The following is a 15103-nucleotide window of genomic DNA, read 5'->3' as shown; positions in this document are numbered from 1 at the left end:
ACGTACTGATTTGATAGAGCTACTCACAGAACTCAGCAGAACACTGTAGTTATATTTACCATTTTCACATAAAAGATACAACCCAGGACAGGTGTGGCAGCTCACTTCTCTAATTCCACCACTTTGGGAGGCTGAGATAGGTGAATCACCTGAGGTCAGGAGTTCAAGACCAGCCTGACCAACACGGAGAAACCCTGTCTCTATTAAAAATACAAAATTAGCCGGGCGTGGTGGAACATGCCTGTAATCCCAGCTACTCGGGAGATGGAGGCAGGAGAATCGCTTGAACCTGGGAGACGGAGGTTGCGGTGAGCTGTGATTGTGCCATTACACTCCAGCCTGGGCAACAAGAGTAAAACTCCATCTCAAAAAAAAAAAAAAAAGGTACAACCCCAACAAAGTCAAGTGAAAAAAATATGAGACCAAGAATAAAGGTGGAAAAAGATGAAGTACATAGATGATAAAGAGCTATGATTAATAAAATTCTCTTTTATGTTCTCCAAAAACACTTTATGGGGAAAAAAACAAAACAAACAAACAAACAAACAAAAAATGCTTTTCATTATGATGCCCAACACCAACATGCCCGATTAATTTTTGTACTTTTAGTAGAGATGGGATTTCACCATGTTGGCCAGGCTGGTCTTGAACTCCCGACCTCAGGTGATCCACCCACCTTGGCCTCCCAAAGTTCTGGGATTACAGGCATAAGCCATCGTGGTGGGCCAAGCAATACTGTCATTCCTCAGCCTTCCAAGTAGCTGGGACCATGGGTATGTGCTACCATGCCTAACTAATTTTTCTTATTGTATTTTTTTTAGAGATGCATTTTTGTAGATGGGATTTTTCCATATTGCTCAGGCTGGTCTCAAACTCCTGAGCTCAGGCAATCCACCTGCTTTGGCCTCTCAAAGTGCTGGGATTACAGGCATGGGCCATTGTGCCTGATCATACCATATTTTCTTTATTCAGTCTACCATTGATAGCCATTCAAGTGGATTCCATGTCTTTGCTAGTGTGAATAGTGCTGCAGTGAACACGCTTGTGCATGTGTCTTTGTGACAGAATAATTTATATTTCTTTGAGTATATACCCAATTATGAGGTTGCTTGGTGAAATGGTAATTCTGGTTTTAGTTCTGTGAGAAATTGCCACATTGCTTTTTACAATGGTTGAATTAATGTAAACCGTTTACAGTGTATAAAGTATTCCCTTTCCTCTGAAACCTTGACAGTATCTATTTTTTGCTCTCTTTTCTTACCTATCACACAGCCAGAAAATGCTTTGTGCATTTTCTCCTTTTCTCATTAAAATCAGCTGACTTTGTCTTCAGTGGTAAACATAAAATACTTCTTAATCAAACTGAACGTAAGTATATTTTCTTCCCACAGGCTCCTGAACTTTGAGCTACCCTCAGTCTGAGCTACCATACAACACCATTTTATGTTTATCCTAAGAACATGCTGATCTCAGGGTAAAACGTTCTCTGATCTAAAATCTGATTTTATTACCCTCCATGTAAACATTCCCCTCCTACCTCATTACTAATCGTGTTTGCTTTTCCCTAGGGAAAAAAAAAGTCATTGTCTGCCTAATCTTTTCAATCTTTGAAAATCTTATAGTTGCTACTTCCTCCTGTTGCAATACTCCTTTGAAATTCAATTTTTTACATGTATCTAACTTTGATTTGAAAAAGTCTAGAAACTGCCTCAAAACAATAACAACTTCATCTTCAGCAAGACCCTCCTCATACCCTTTTACATTAACCTTAACTGCATCTGCGTGTGGGTTGCCAGCTTTCCAGGGCTCTGTAGATTCTCTCAGTAAAGAGCCTTCTTCCATAGCTGGGGTGAGCAGGCTGGGACATCTGCAGGGGAGGCCCCCCAAAAGGAACTAACTGGGCCTTTAAAAACCTCCTTTTGCAGACTCAATATTAGGCTTAGCTTGGAGTCACTGGGCTTAAGCTTTAATTTCTTTTTTTTTTTTTGAGACGGAGTCTTGCTCTGTTGCCCGGGCTAGAGTGCAGTGGCCGGATCTCAGCTCACTGCAAGATCCGCCTCCCGGGTTTACACCATTCTCCTGCCTCAGCCTCCGGAGTAGCTGGGACTACAGGCGCCCGCCACCTCGCCCAGCTAGTTTTTTTGTATTTTAGTAGAGACGGGGTTTCACCGTGTTAGCCAGGATGGTCTCGATCTCCTGACCTCGTGATGCGCCCGTCTCGGCCTCCCAAAGTGCTGGGATTACAGGCTTGAGCCACCGCGCCCGTCCAAGCTTTAATTTCTATGTCAGAGTTATTAACTTGGTTTTTGAAACTATAACTAGGTGGTAGAATAATTCAGCAAAATTACGCAGTGTTCATACAAGGGAAGAAAATTTTAAGGTGCTTACATCTTACACCTCAGTAAGAAAAGCAAATGTATTTATTCCTTTCAGACAATAAATGTATTATGTTATTATTTGTATCAAAAATCATGTAGTAAACAATTAGCCGGGCACAGTGGCTCATGCCTGTAATTCCAGCACATTGGGAGGCCAAGGTGGATGGATCACCTGAGGGCAGGAGTTCGAGACCAGACTGGCCAAAATGGTGAAACCCCATCTCTACTAAAAATACACAAATTAGCCGGGTGTGATGGCAAGCGCCTGCAATCCCAGCTACTCAGGAGGCTGAGGCAGGAGAATCACTTGAACCCAAAAGGCAGAGGTTGCAGTGAGTTGCCTGGGTGACAAGAGTGGAACTGTCTCAAAAAATAAATAAATAAATAAATAAAATAGTCACATGGGAACACTTTTAGGAGGTACTAAGTTTCATCACATAAAATTTAGCATTAAACTCAAAAATCAAAATACCAGGATACAGAACCAGGCACGGTGGCTCACATCTGTAATTCCAGTACTTCGGGAGGCCAAGGTGGAAGGATCATGAGGGCAGGAATTCAAGAGCATCCTGGGCCACATGGTGAAACCCCATCTCTACTAAAAATACAAAAATTAGCTGCGCATGGTGGTGCACCTCTGTAATCCCAGCTCCTGGGGAGGCTGAGACAGGAGAATTCCTTGCATGTTTGAACCCAGGAGGCAGAGGTTGCAATGAGCTGAGATCACACCACTGCACTCCAGCCTGGGCGATACAGCAAAACTTCGACTCAAAAATAAGTAAATAAATAAGACAGAAAAAAAAAAACCCTTAGGTCAAAAGAAGTGAACAAAGCTTTTCAAGGTACAGATATGTCTTCCTCATGTGTCAAGTCAGGCCATTCAGTTACTTGAGAGACTGTCCCACCCCATCATGCTCACTTAAGTGCTCAATAACCTCCTCTCAGGAGACTCTGAACTCTGCCCCCAGTGAGTGCCTCAGGAGCATTTTACTCTGCAAGTTCTTATACTATCTCACTGGGGTCAGTTTTTTGGGTTTTTTTTTTTTTTTTTTTTTTGTCTTTTGGAGTGGTGGGTATCTTTTTTCTAGAATTTTTTTTACTTTTTTTCTTGTACTATTTTTCTGCCTCCTAAAGGAATCCAGGAGGCAGAAATTATTTGTTTTCTCCTCAATACTAGTATCTGATTGGCTGACCAGCAATGTGTCTCCAAGAAATGAAAGCTGAATTGGGTGAAGGCAATATTAATGTCTCAAGGAATTAACTTTAAAAAAAGGTGCACCAGGAAATGCCTCTCAGCCTCAGGGCATCTACCTGCACACTTGAGAAGCTACACTCAATACCTCAGGTTGTCCTATGAGAGAATATGACCCAGTAGCTGATATTCACTAGACACTGTAGCAGACATAGCCATGGTGGGTATCTTGGTTTATCCCCATACAGTACTGAAACCCAGGTCCAAGCAAAAACTGAAGGGTGACTGAAGACACATCACCCTATAAAGTTTCCAAAAGGAAAACCTGACCCAAAAACATTCTGATAAGGTATCTGTGTCTAGGGAAAATAGAAGACAAAAATGCACAGAGATATTTTACAATACAGTGTCAGGAGATTATTATTTGCTTTCTTCTCATAGGAAATATTTACAAAAGAAAACAAATCTTTTAAATGTGCCATCAAATGCTTTGCCAAAAAAATAATTACTTGGCCAGATGCGGTGGCTCAGGTCTGTAATCCCAGCTCTCTGGGAGGCCGAGGCAGGGGGACCACTTGAGGCCAGGAGTTTGAGACCAGCCTGGCCAACATAGTGAAATGCTGTCTGTACTAAAAATACAAAAATTAGCCAGATGTGGTCGTGGGCACCTGTAATTCCAGCTGCTTGGGAGATTGAGACAGGAGGATCATTTGAGCCCAGTAGGCAGAAGTTGTAGTGAGCCTAGAGTGCCTCACCGCACTCCAGCCTGGGTGACAGAGCAAGGCTCTGTCTCAACATCTAAAAATAAAAATGATTAAAATAGGTAACAAAATGTACACTACAGGACAAATAGTTGATAAAATGAATTAGGGAGGAGAAACTGGCATTTGGGGATGTCAGACGAAACTGGAAATTTAGTATTTTACTGCAAGCCAGAGTTAGGCTGGAGGAATAGGGGATGAGGGGTAGACTTGAGGCCCTGCTTGGGACACATGTAAAAAATTCAGGGAAAAATCAGTCCCCTGTGGAGTGTGAAAATCATTAAGTGGCAGGTAATTAGATTGAGGTGTCTCTAGTCCCCGGATTTCTACTTCTGAAAATAAAAATCTAAACTCAAGAGCATTTTTTGGTAAATTACTACATTGGCAGAAACAAAATTTAGGCTTAACCAAGTATAAAATGCCAATTAAGCTCTGATTACATAACCAGGATATTTCCACCTTGATTGTAAAAATTAAGAAACGAGGCCGGGAGAGGTGGTTCACGCCTCTAATTCCAGCACTTTCAGAAGCAAAGGTAGGTGGATCACCTGTGGTCAGGAGTTCGAGACCAGTCTGGCCAACAAGGTGAAACCCCGTCTCTCCTAAAATAAAACAAAACTGACCTAGTGTGGTGGCAGGCGCCTGCAATCCCAGCTACTAGGGAGGCTGAGGCAGGAGAATTGCTTGAACCCAGAAGGCAGAGGTTGTGGTGAGCTGAGGTAATGCCATTGTACTCCAACCCGGGTGAGAGAGCAAAACTCCTCCTCAAAAAAAAATACAAAACCAAAAAAAAAAAAAAAAAAAAGGAAACCACATAACTGTACCTAACAAATTACTGAATTTAGTTCTCTTTATCATGAACCTTATAAAAATATTTCCTTCAAGTCCTTTCATAGACCACAAATTACAAACCATAGCTGGGTGCTCTAAAATTTTTTAATCACTCTTTGATTATTTAATATTTTCGAGGTGACGCCCATAAATTTTTAATAGGAAAAAACAGGCCCTGGGAAGCTCACGGACTAAAACTCTTCCTATTCATGAACCAGCACCCCGAGTCAGGATTCTCCCCTGACAACCCTCCCGTGGTCCCTGCACAATCTGGAAGAGACGCGGCGCTGCCGGTGCAGAGCTGCCCAGAGAGGGCTCCAGGCCAGGGCACAGTCACTGGGCAGGGAAGAGACAGGATGCCCGGAGCCCGGCTGTCAGCGCAGCCGCCATCTTATCGCTGAAGGGGACTGAGGCCGAACTGGGCAAAGAGAACTCGGGGCGCAGATCGTGGAGCTGAATACTGAGAGGCCTGAGTCCCGCCACAGCCGCTTCCCACCGGTTTCAACCAGCCCCGTTCCCTCTCTCGGGACGTCGCACCTAGCACTCTCACCATTTCTAGGCTTCCAGGGGTTCCTGGCGTCTTAGCTGTGGATCCCCAATACCTGCAGGTCACAGGGCCACATAGGCTGGGCTTCCTGGAACATACGATACAGAGCAGTGAAGAGGAGACCTAGAGCTCCAGCGGCAGCAAGAGACAAAGGCCCCGCCACATCCCGGAAGCCGCCCTGTCTGCTCCAGCTTTGTGCCTGATTGGACAGTTCCCAGTTCAGCATCCCTGATTAGATAACGTTTAAGACCCCGCCTTCTCAGGCACTGAGTGACAGATGATGTGATCAGACACTGGGTTGAAGAAAGAAAGAGCGCCAGCCTAGGCTGCAGCCTTTTCAGGCAGGGCTTCCTCCCTGAGCTCAGCCAGGCCCACCTCAGAGCATGGGAAAACCCTGTCTCTTCTTTGCTCTCTTTTTCAATGCACTCAAAATGTGAACAAAAATATTTTATGTATATTAATAATACATAAAATTTTTGTTCCAGAGAAAATCAACTTTTACTTTATTAACAGTGTATTATCAATAATAAAGCCAATTTGATAAAACGTTGTAAGTCCCTCAACCGGGCACCGTGGCTCACACCTGTAATCCCAACACTTTGGGAGGCTGAGGCAGGTGGATCTCCTGAGGTCAGGAGTCCAAGACCAGTCTGGCTAACATGGTGAAACCCCATCTCTACTAAAAATACAAAATTAGCTGAGCGTGGTGACATATGCCTGTAATCCCAACTACTCAGGAGGCTGCGGCAGGAGAATTGCTTGAACCGGGAAGCCGAGGTTGCAGTAACCCTAGATCGCACCAATACACTCAAGTCTGAACAGTAAGAATGAAATTTTGTCTCAAAAAAATGAAAAATAAAAAATAGCTGAGCATGGTGGCACACGTCTGTAATCTAAGCTACTCAGGAGGCTGAGGCAGGAGAATCGCTTAAACCTGGGAGGCAGAGGTTGCAGTGAGTTGAGATCATGCCACTGCACCCCAGAAAAAAAAATAGAAAATAAAAATAAAATAAAGTACATTGGTCTTTTGACCTCTCTAGATTTTATATATATTTTATGATTTCTTATAATTTTCTAATTTTTTTCTTTTTTTTTTTGACCGAGTCTTGCTCTGTGGCCCAGGCTGAAGTCCAGTGGCGTGATCTCAGCTCTCTGCAACCTCTGCCTTTCAGGTCCATGAGATTCTCCTCCTCGGCCTCTCGAGTAGCTGGGATTATAGGTGTGCACACCATATCCGACTAATTTTTTGTATTTTTAGTAGAGAGTAGAGATGCGGTTTCACCATGTTGGCCAGGCTGGTCTCAAACTCCTGGTCTCAGGTGATCCACCTGTCTTAGTCTCCCAAAGTACTGAGATTACATGGGCAAGCCACGATGCCGGTCCATTTTTTAACTTTTTATATTTTATTTTAACCTACATTATTTTTACTTTTTCAATTTGAAACAACCTTTAAGTAATTTCAAAACAGACAAATGTTTCTAACTTTTTTCATCAAGAGCATATTTTTCTTTTGTTTATACACTCTCTATTTTCTTTTAATTTCCGAGATAGAAGCTTGTTCTGTCACCTAGGCTGAAGTGCAGTGGCATGATTTTGGCTCACTGCAACCTCCACCTCCCAGGTTCAAGCGATTCTCCAACCTTAGCTTCTGGAGTAGCTGGGATTACAGGAGTGCACCATCTTGCCCGGTTTATTTCCTTATTTTAACCAGTGACTGGAATTTGCCATGTTGCTCCGGCTGGTCTTGAACTCCTAAGCTCAAAATGATCTGCCTATCTCGGCCTCCTAAAGTGTTGGGATTACAAGGCATGAGCCACGACACCTGGCCTTAAACACGCTCTTTGAATAATTAGTTTTTTTACATCTAGTAGTCTTAGTTTTATATATATATACAGTGAGTTCTAAATTTCTCTTCAAAGAATCAGTATGTCAGTATATTCAGCTCTCTTATTCTTTATTCTCCATTTTAAAGTTTAACTTCTTCATTGTTTATGTCTCCAGTTTTAGTAAACAACCTTCCCACCAGTACTAATCAGTAGTTTACACCTGCTCTGACCTGAGTCACCTTTGGTCACCTGTTCCATAAAAGTATTTCTCGCCCAAACTGCTCACCCCACCACTCTGGCTTGTACACCTCCTCTCTTTAAAGCAGCCAATGGGAATTAGTTTAAACTGTGCAGTCCAACCCTAGCCAACAGGGGAATGATACAGCAGTAGGGGCTACCTGTGTAAGGGCTAAGAACCCCTTTCCCTCCCTTCCTCAGGTGTGCTCTTGCCATTGCTCCATTCGTGAGATGCACCCTTCTATAAAAGTAAATATTGCCTTGCTGAGAAAATTTACATTCAAGTACTATTTCTTTTGCAGGACCAAAAATTTGCTTCTAACATTTAATAAAAGATGTTTTTACAAATTTTCTCTTAGCTAACAAATCTAAATATAGTTAGCTTTTTTATAACATATTAAAGATTCTGAGCTGGGTGCAGTGGCTCACGCCTGTAATCCCAGCACTTTGGGAGACTGAGGTGGGTGCATCACAAGGTTAGGAATTGGAGACCAGCCTGGCAAATATGGTGAAACCCCATCTCTACCAAAAAATACAAAAATTGGACAGGCGTGGTGGTGTGCACCTGTAGTCTCAGCTACTCAGGCAGCTGAGGCAGGAGAATAACCCAGAAGGCAGAGGTTATAGTGGGCCGAGATCGCACCACTGAACTCCAGTCTGGTAACACAGTGAGACTCTGTCTCAAAAACATAAAAAATAAAATTAAATTAAAAAATTCTGGTCAGAAAGGGCTAATATCCAGAATCTACAAAGAACTCAAACAAATATACGAGAAAAAAACAAACAACCCCATCAAAAAGTGGGGAAAGGATATGAACAGACATTTCTCAAAAGAAGATATTCATACAGCCAACAGTCACATGAAAAAATGCTCGTCATCACTTGCCATTTGAGAAATGCAAATCAAATCCACAATGAGATACCATCTCACACCAGTTAGAATGGCAATCATTAAGAAGTCAGGAAACAACAGGTGTTGGAGAGGATGTGGAGAAATAGGAACACTTTTACACTGTTGGTGGGATTGTAAACTAGTTCAACCATTATGGAAAACAGTATGGCAATTCCTCAAGGATCTAGAACTAGATGTACCATATGACCCAGCCATCCCACTACTGGGTATATACCCAAAGGATTATAAATTATTCTACTACAAAGACACATGCACACGTATGTTTATTGCGGCACTATTCACAATAGCAAAGACTTGGAATCAACCCAAATGTCCATCTGTGACAGACTGGATTAAGAAAATGTGGCACATATACACCATGGAATACTATGCAGCCATAAAAAAGGATGAGTTTGCGTCCTTTGTAGGGACATGGATGCAGCTGGAAACCATCATTCTTAGCAAACTATCACAAGAACAGAAAACCAAACACCGCATGTTCTCACTCATAGGTGGGAACTGAACAATGAGATCACTTGGACTCGGGAAGGGGAACATCACACACTGGGGCCTATCATGGGGAGGGGGGAGGAGGGAGGGATTGCATTGGGGAGTTATACATGATATAAATGATGAATTGATGGGTGCTGACGAGTTGATGGGTGCAGCACACCAACATGGCATAAGTATACATATGTAACAAACCTGCACGTTATGCACATGCACCCTAGAACTTAAAGTATAATAAAAAAAAAAAAAAGAAAAGAAATAAATACTAAAATAGAAAAAAAAAAAAAAAAAAAATTCTGGTCAGGCATGTTGGCTCATGCTTATAATCCCAGTAGTTTGGGAGACCCAGAAATGAAGACTGTTTAAGCCCAGGAATTTGAGACCAGCCTGCACAACTTGCCAAAAACACATGTCTAAAAAATTTTTTTTAATTAACTGAGCATGGTAGCCTGCACATTTATTACCAGTTATTCAGGAGGCTGAGGGAGGAAAATTGCATAAGCCCAGAAGTTGAGGCAGAGTTTGCATTTAGCAGAGATTGCACCACTGCACTCTAGCCTGGGCAACAGAGAAAGACACTGTCAAGAAAAAAAAAGCAAAAAGAAAAGAAATATATTGGCTTGGTTCAGAAAGGCGGGACAACTCAAAGCGGGTGACTTCCAGGTAAATTTAAATATTTTGTGGTTGACAATTGGTAGAATTTATCTGAAGACCTAGGATCAATGAAAAGGAAGGTTTAGGTTAAGGTAAAGGATTATGGAAACCAAGTTTTATTGTACAGAGGAATCTCTCAGATAGGTGACTTAAAAGAGAGAGCAGGTTGTAAAATGTTTATCAGACCTAAACAGGTGCATGGCTCTTAGTTGATTATCTCCTGCATCTGCAAAAGAAAAGGAATATAAAGGGGAAGGGGATTCTCTACAGAATGTTAATTTTTCCCAAAAGAGACTTTGTCAGGTAATTTCAAGGTATGGAAAGGAAATACATTTTGAGTTTAAATATTTTTTTCTTGTCTCATAATGCTATGCCAGAGTCAGACTGAAAAGTAAGTCCTGACACCTAAGGTCAACTAAACCCCATCTGATGAGAATTTGTGGTTTGTAGGGCATGAATCCCTAGACCCCTTACATAAGAATCTGGGCAAAATAAAAAAATTAGAGGGCAGGCACGGTGGCTCACACCTGTAATCCCAGCACTTTGGGAGACTGAGGCAGGAAGATCACAAGGTCAGAAGTTCGAGAGCAGCCTGACCAACATGGAGAAACTCCATCTCTACTAAAATTACAAAAATTAGCCAAGTGTGGTGGCACACACCTGTAATCCCAGCTACTTAAGAGGCTGAGGCAGGAGAATCATTTGAACCCAGAGGCTGAGGTTGCAGTGAGCCAAGATTGTGCCACTGCACTCCAGCATGGCGACAGAGTGAGACTCCATCTCAAAAAAAAAAAGAAAAAAAAAAAGAAAAAACAGAGCTTAGTCCTCAGTCCCTCTTCTTGGCCAAAAAGCATTCTACAGAATGCATATGCAGGCCAACAGCAGCAGGTCCCATGGCACTAGGAAGGGTTACTCCTAGAGTTGTCTGATCTGGTCATTAGGTGAGGTCCCACAATGCTAGGAAGGCTCAATCCTAGAGTAGTCTAGCTGGTGGTAATAGTTTTAAATATTAGCAATCTGGATAATGCAGGGAGCACATGGTATGACCTGATGTAACAGCCAATTGTTTAAGGGGTGAGATGGAGTCAGGTCAAGGGTATAATCAAAAACAAAAATAAAAGAAAAAAAATGCCAGATCAAATCTATTTTCTGAGCTATCATGATTCAGGTCTTTAATTCTGCCTTTCTGCTGTATCTGGCATGATATTTACAAGAAACATATAAAAAGATAGCAAGGATTAGGCAAACAAGATTATAGGTAGAGTCAGAGGGCAGTAAACAGCCTAACCAACCAAAAAACCACTGCATGCATCTTCATAGTTTTTGCTCAGACTCACAGTGCATTTACCCTTCTTATCAAGTTATTTGGATCTTGTGATAAATGTTGAGAATTGTAGGACCAACATTAAATTAGAATTGAATAAATTTAATCTCTTTTCCAGCCAATTTATCTCCATAGGTATAGCATCCTGAGGAGTGTATAAATTCAATGCAAGAAATGCCTGGTCCTTGGTGTCTAAATTGTTATAGACTTGTTAACAGTACACAAATATATTTTTCCCCCAACTTTTGTATTGCACAGTATACTGGTATTTGGGATAGAAAAGGTTTTGTCACAGGAGAAGTCATATAATTCTAGTGTCAGTTTTCCCTTGGCAAGATTCCCTATGGCTGAGGGCCTTAAGAGTCAAAAGACTTATAGCCAATTAAGTGTTCCAGGGCAGATAGGAATGGATGTAGACAGGCATTTTTTACTTCTTAAAGTTATTTTAAGTAAAATGTACAACGGCAAAACCAAAAGGAAAAGTTACAAGACTGACTTATATATTATTTTTCTTTTAGACAGAGCAGTGGCATGATCCCGGCTCACTGCAACCTCTGCCTCCCGGGTTCAAGCAATTCTTCTGCCTCAGCCTCCTGAGTAGCTGGGATTACAGGTGCCCGCCAACATGCAGGGCTAATTTTTATTTTTTTTAGTAGAGATGGGGTTTCACTATGTTGGTCAGGAGGTCTCGAACTCCTGACCTCATGATCCACCTGCCTCGGCCTCCCAAAGAGCTGGGATTACAGACGTGAGCCACCACGCCCAGCCACAACTTTTTGAATGTCTGATAGAATTGAGCTGTAAATGGATCTTGTCCTGAACTTTTCTTTTTGGCAATTTTTTTTTCTGAGTTTTGCTTTGTCACCCAGACTGGAGTGCAGTGGCACAATTTTGGCCTACTTCAACCTCCACTTCTTGGGTTTGATTTTCCTGCCTCAGCCTCATGAGTATCTGTTACTACAGACACAAACCACCGTGCATGGCTAATTTTTGTAGTTTTAGTAGAGACGGGGTTTTGCCATGCTGGCCAGGCTGGCCTGAAACTCTTGACCTCAGGTGATCCACCCAGCCTCGGCCTCCCAAAGTTCTGGAATTACAGGCATGAGCCACTGCACACAGCTGGCAATTTTTTTTTTTTTTTTTTTTTTTTTTTGAGATGAAGTCTCACTTTTGTCCTCCAGGCTGGAGTGCAATGACGTGGGATCACAGGTGTGAGCCACCGTGCTTGGCCTTATAGTTTTGTTTTGCTCTCCTAAACTATTTTGGGTTTCTTGTTTGTTTTGTTTTGAGACTGAGTCTCACTCTATCACCCAGGCTGGAGTACAGTGGCACAATCTTGGCTCACTGCAATGTACGCCTCCAGAGTTCAAGCGATTCTCCTGTCTCAGCCTCGCAAGTAACTGGGATTACAAGAACCCACCACCACACCTGGTTTTTTGGGTTTGTTTTGTGTATTTTAGCATAGACTGGGTTTCAACATGTTGGCCAGGCTGGACTGGAGCTCTTGACCTCAAGTGATCTGGCCTCCCAAAGTACTGGTAGAGTGTGTTTAAGTTGATGACAATCTTTGCTATTGACTGGGTGTGAATATAAGTTTCACAATCTTACCTGCGTGGTTGGCCCTATGAGGTCACTTTGAGGATGGTAAATGGTGTGCATGAGAGTTGCAACCTGCTCTGCGAACTTTGTGCTGCTCTGGACCCGTGATCTTATGTGGTCAACATCTCTCCAATTGGCTGAGTCCAGAGAGGAGAGTCTTCACGAACCTATGACCTGGGTTTAAAATGAGTCGCCATCACAACTGCGGCCCCATGTTCACATGTGATAGTCACAATTTCGACTGTGGACTGCATCTGTCCATGAGAATTATGGGTTTTTTCCATGTGTGAGGATGACAATTTTAAAATTGGCAGGGTGTGCTTACATGAAATACAATCTAACCTGTTTGCTGGGTCCTGTGATGATATGCTCTGTACCATCCAAGTGCTTTATACAATAAACGAGAGAACGAGAGAGTGGTAATTCTCTGTAACCTTCATACAGAGAGGAGACCCGGGATTCTACTTTTTTTTTGTTTTTTTTGAGACAGAGTTTTGCTCTTGTTGCTCAGGCTGGAGTGCAATGGCGCGATCTCAGCTCACTGCAACATCCGCCTCCTGGCTTCAAATGATTTTCCTTCCTCAGCCTCCCAAGTAGCTGGGATTACAGGCAAGCCCCAACATGCCCTGATAATTTTGTATTTTAGTAGAGAAAAGGTTTCTCCATGTTTGTCAGGCTAGTCTTGAACTCCCGACCTCAGGTGATTCACCCACTTTGGCCTCTCAAAGTGCTGGGATTACAGGCATGAGCCACCATGCCTGTCCCCTTTACTCCTTTTCTAAGCCTAGCTGTGAGAGACACTATCTCTTCTATTGGCTGGTACAATGTATTAGAGCCATCATCAAACCTATGAGCTGGGCCGAGATATATGTTACCAACGAACTTGTTGGCAGAAAGCACCCAGGAGAGTCACATCACCCGGATGCTGGGCCAATGATATGTAAATTTTTTCCCTGAGGGCTGTGGCAAGGCAGGGGAGTCACATCATCTGGGTTTACACCCAGTGGCATGTTACAATTTTTTCCTGAAAGTTATGCACATGCAGGAGAGACACATCACCTGGTGGCTGGTCCCTGCAGTGTGTCAAAATCTTTCCTGTGGGCAGAGTGCAGGCAGAAAAGTGTAGGGGTGGCCTGCCCCTCCACACTTGTGGGTCTTTCTCGTTAGGTGGAATGAGAGACTTGAGAAAAGAAATAAGACACAGAGACAAAGTATAGAGAAAGAAAAGCAGGGCCCAGTGCTCAGCTTACAGAGGACCCACACCAGCACCGGCCTCTGAGTTCCCTTAGTATTTATTGATAATTATCTTTACCATCAAAAAGATAAGGGAGTGGCTGGACAATAGGATCATTGTAGGGAGGAAATCAGCAGTAAGACATATGAACAAAAATCCTTGTAACATGAATAAGTNTTTTTTTTTTTTTTTTTTTTTTTTTTGAGATGAAGTCTCACTTTTGTCCTCCAGGCTGGAGTGCAATGACGTGGGATCACAGGTGTGAGCCACCGTGCTTGGCCTTATAGTTTTGTTTTTGCTCTCCTAAACTATTTTGGGTTTCTTGTTTGTTTTTGTTTTTGAGACTGAGTCTCACTCTATCACCCAGGCTGGAGTACAGTGGCACAATCTTGGCTCACTGCAATGTACGCCTCCAGAGTTCAAGCGATTCTCCTGTCTCAGCCTCGCAAGTAACTGGGATTACAAGAACCCACCACCACACCTGGTTTTTTGGGTTTGTTTTTGTGTATTTTTAGCATAGACTGGGTTTCAACATGTTGGCCAGGCTGGACTGGAGCTCTTGACCTCAAGTGATCTGGCCTCCCAAAGTACTGGTAGAGTGTGTTTAAGTTGATGACAATCTTTGCTATTGACTGGGTGTGAATATAAGTTTCACAATCTTACCTGCGTGGTTGGCCCTATGAGGTCACTTTGAGGATGGTAAATGGTGTGCATGAGAGTTGCAACCTGCTCTGCGAACTTTGTGCTGCTCTGGACCCGTGATCTTATGTGGTCAACATCTCTCCAATTGGCTGAGTCCAGAGAGGAGAGTCTTCACGAACCTATGACCTGGGTTTAAAAATGAGTCGCCATCACAACTGCGGCCCCATGTTCACATGTGATAGTCACAATTTCGACTGTGGACTGCATCTGTCCATGAGAATTATGGGTTTTTTCCATGTGTGAGGATGACAATTTTAAAAATTGGCAGGGTGTGCTTACATGAAATACAATCTAACCTGTTTGCTGGGTCCTGTGATGATATGCTCTGTACCATCCAAGTGCTTTATACAATAAACGAGAGAACGAGAGAGTGGTAATTCTCTGTAACCTTCATACAGAGAGGAGACCCGGGATTC

At 42.7% G+C, this 15103-nt stretch overlaps 1 pseudogene across 1 annotated transcript in view; it reads right to left on the bottom strand.

The window, feature by feature from the left end:
• The window catches only part of LOC108517787 (zinc finger protein 91-like), a 44074-nt pseudogene extending 31247 nt beyond the window's left edge, over positions 1 to 12827 (bottom strand). Inside the window, exon 1 of the transcript XR_001882207.1 lies at positions 12761 to 12827. The product of XR_001882207.1 is annotated as a zinc finger protein 91-like (transcript). The remainder of the gene's footprint in view (positions 1 to 12760) is intronic.
• Positions 12828 to 15103: the final 2276 nt, after the last annotated feature.

Source organism: Rhinopithecus bieti, unplaced genomic scaffold (genome assembly GCF_001698545.2).
Source record: "Rhinopithecus bieti isolate Rb0 unplaced genomic scaffold, ASM169854v2 scaffold_42392, whole genome shotgun sequence".
Taxonomy (NCBI): domain Eukaryota; kingdom Metazoa; phylum Chordata; class Mammalia; order Primates; family Cercopithecidae; genus Rhinopithecus; species Rhinopithecus bieti.
Note: the sequence above shows the minus strand (reverse complement) of the source record. Positions and strands in the feature narration are given on the sequence as shown.